This window comes from Ipomoea triloba, chromosome 1, assembly GCF_003576645.1.
Source record: "Ipomoea triloba cultivar NCNSP0323 chromosome 1, ASM357664v1".
Lineage (NCBI taxonomy): Eukaryota > Viridiplantae > Streptophyta > Magnoliopsida > Solanales > Convolvulaceae > Ipomoea > Ipomoea triloba.
The window spans coordinates 13945451-13949339 of record NC_044916.1 but is presented as its reverse complement, the minus strand read 5'-3'; the positions used below and the strand labels follow the sequence as shown (position 1 = coordinate 13949339).

Here is a 3889-nt window from a genome sequence, read left to right as displayed (position 1 = left end):
TCACGAACCGTAAAATTTTCGAGGACGAATTTTCAGCTCGGATTTCCTAGGAAATGGACTATTAAGCATATTATGACTAAGTATGAACTTCCTGCTTAGTTAAGTTGAATTTGGACGGAGTATAAGGGTCAAAATTTATTTCTGATCGTACACCGCGAAATTCCCGCAGTGAACTGAACCTAGCCCAATTTGGAGCTTTTGACTGGAATAAATTTGTGGTTTCAAGAAATATTCTATTTAAATTATTTTCTACCGAAAATTCATCTGTTTTGACCCCGAACTGTCTAAATTGAGATATTTTCTTAAAGTTACCAATAGGAATTTGACATGTGTCACCCAATTGTGATCCCAAAAATTTTATCTTGATTTATAAAGACTTTTCTCCTCCCATTTTGGCCATTTGGCCGAAATAATCACAAGGGAAAAGGGAAGAGAAATTTCCATCATCTTCTTCATCCAAGCTTCAACCACCATAGCCAATTCCTTCACACCTCTTCAATTTATTCGGTAAATCGTTAATTTTATTCGGTAGATAGTCTTATATTCCTCTCTAGATTCATAATCTAAGTTTAGATTTCCTAAATTGTGTTGTTATGATGTTGGATTCTGGTCTAGGGTTTCAAGAAGAATTTGGGGGAAATCACTCAAAGACTCTTTCTAAGGATTTTAGTAGCTAATTGAGGTAAGGAATTCCCTTATGTTGGTTTAGTCACTTGAAATTAGATAATTGATTATTTGGTTGAAACATGGTGTTTTGGAGCTTTGGGAATATTTTTGTATACATGTTCATAGCTTGGATATGCTTGTATATGTTGTATTTATGTCCATATAGGCTTATACTTGTGAAAATAGTGAAAGGAAATCAGGGTAGATTCTGGCAGTAACTTCCGAGATTTATTGGGAAAAATTGGTAAGGTATTTTAATCCTATTTTTTTTAGACATGTATTTCTATAAGTGTAGAACCTGCATATAAAATTTCATAATGATCGGAGTAGTGGAAGTATGGTTTTCGAATTTTTCTCCAAAACTGGTCCAGAGAGAAAAAAATTCCGGACAGCACACTGCCAAGGGCAAAGATGGAATTTTCTGTGTTTATTCGCGGACCAAAATGACCAAAACTTTTTATGGACATCAAGTACTATAAGTTGGGATTCTACCATAAAAATTTCAAGTGAAAAAGAGTTCGGGAACTATTTTTACCGGCTCAATCTTTCGGACTGCGCCAAGCTGAAATTTTCTGAATTATGCTTAGTATGATTATGGATGTGTTAATGATAATTGTGAGGTAGTTAGTGAGTTAATGGTGATTAGGTGATGCTAAGGACGTGGATTATGACTATGTTCTACATAATACACATATGTATACTTCATGTTATGGTACTAGTATGTGTAATTATCTATACTATGAAATATGTTATGTTATGTTGTTAGTAGGCCAAATTACCTATATTGTGAATATAGTATATGTCAATATATATATACATATATACGTGTATGTAGTATATATATATCATATGTATAGGATGTATATATATGTACATGTATTTATATAGTATACAACAAGTAGGTACAAGTAGTATAACGTATGACATTATGTATATATAATTGTAGTATATGTACCGTATTATGTATACATATTATATGTGTGTATGGGGCATCATATATATATATATACGTGTTGTGTATATATATATATGGTATGTGTGTATATATGTATATATGTGTATTATGTATATATGTATATATACGGGTAATGTGTGTATATATGTACATATATGAGTATGTATGTATAATTAAATAAAGTGTTGAAGTATGTATATATTTGGGTATGTGTACCTTAAGTGAATATGCATAAATATGTGGAAAGTGTTGTGTGGTATGCATATATACATACGTGTAGGGTGATGATGGAAAATGTTTTGAGAGACAAGACTTGTGAACCAAGGTGAGAATGGTAATTGATTTCAAAATGGGGACTTGATTTTGTGGAAAATGTCCAAAAATGATTTTGACTCAAGGAAGATGAGAAAGGAAGGAAAATGTTTTCAAAACCTTAGTTTCAAGAAGTCAAAGAGGACCTTGTCATTTATATTACCTCGGGCTATAGTACCGATGGTCTTCTTCAATATATGTACGGCAGTATACGCCAAGCCTCTACGTCACTTCGTCAGGCGTAGGGAGTTTCTGCGTCACTCAGTCAGGCGCAGGTTTTATTCATACGTAAAGCGAAGTCTATTCGCCAAGTCTCTACGTCACTTCGTCAGGCGTAGGGAGTCTCTACGTCACTTCGTCAGGCGTAGGGAGGCTCTGCGTCACTCAGTCAGGCGCAGGGGAGTTTTCTATATCACTCAGTCAGGCGTAGGCCGTGGGGGTGTGCACACTTAAGTATAGATACTCATGTCATTTTCGGGTTGGTATCAGCTTTATGGACCTAGGTGGGGCCAAACTAGGGACCATAAAGATGAACCTTCGTCCAAGGGATCACGAATGAGACTTGGGGCAGGACCGTAATCCCCATGTCCAGATCCGATTTCGGTCTAGTCAAAGAAACTTGTATCCTCAATAAGGTCTCTTGCTTCTAGTCAGAAACTAAGTAGCGTTTTCGTAATTAAAGACAACTAGAGGTCATAATTGCGGCAATGACATATGTAATAGACATGGCTAGTGCTGAAAACCTAGCCTGAATGAAAAAGAAGTCAAAGGCAACCTAGTTTGATGAACTATGAAATTTGAGTAAGGAAATGTGTTGTGACTTATATACTCATTATATTCTTGTAATTATATGGCATTAACTGTTGATTTCAGTTATGAAAGACCTGGACACCATATTTGGTAATGTGTATTTACCTTTATGAAATATTTGTCAAAACTTTTACCTGATGGAAGTGACAAATGGATTACCTTACTTAGCCGTCGTGCTAACTACACTTCACCGTGTACGTCATTTCAGATGTCATCCAGTGAGGGATCCTGTAGCCCGACAAACACTCCTGATCATGTTTGCCCGGGACCTACTTTTGTTGGTCAGATTCTGCATGACACGTCGGGCAGAGACCCGTATTCTCCACCCTATTCTCAAGGCTACTCTCCAGGCTATACTCCAGCATCCCCTGACTATACTCCAGCAACCCCAGTCAGCCCAGTAAATATCTTTTGGTAACCTTAGTTTTGGCTGACTCTAGTCTGTTAGGTTGTGGAGGACCCGGAGTTTGTAATGACAGCCCGTCGGGCAAACTCTTGTAGATATCTTTTGATATTAATATATATATATATACCTAAAATATTACATTTTGATGTTTGGGGTGTTGATGTTGAGTGAAATTTCTTTTAGCCTGTGCACTGAGAGTGGAAGTTTTATCAAAGAGGTGATAGAATTCACTCTAAGTGTGGCGGTAGCACCCGGTTTTCTGTTGATATGATGTATAAGCTTCCGCAGCGTTTATTACGGATTTTGTAATAAATGTACGACTTGAAAACCGGGGTGATACAGCTTCAAGCCCCAATCCCCGCCTTTCCTTTCCTTTTACACAACCACTTTCAACCTTCTACTTTCTTACAAAATGAATCCTGCCCTTAGCCATTCCTGTAACTCTTCCCTTTCAACATCTTACATGCCAACACACATTCGTTCCAATTTGTCATCCTTGAGAGACACGACACTCGGGGAGTCTTGACTCTTCGTTTTAACACCTTTCGTACCACATTCACACTCACCACATACCCACAGCATCGTCAATAAAGGAGTAATTTACAATTTAGAACAAGCAACCCTCTTAAGTAGTGGGGGTTGAGTACAACTTTCAAAATGGACTAGGAACAATTTTCAACATTTATTCTTCTTCCTTTTTTCTTTTCATTTTTCTCGTCTTTTTTTTTTCTTTTTCAACA

The 3889-nt window shown here is 36.7% G+C and overlaps 1 long non-coding RNA gene across 1 annotated transcript; it reads left to right on the top strand.

Annotated features, from left to right (window-relative positions):
- The first annotated feature begins 317 nt into the window (after positions 1-317).
- On the top strand, positions 318-3295 carry LOC116010833. Its single transcript, XR_004096956.1, has 3 exons — positions 318-507; positions 616-682; positions 2952-3295. It is a non-coding gene; the product is annotated as an uncharacterized LOC116010833 (long non-coding RNA).
- Positions 3296-3889: the final 594 nt, after the last annotated feature.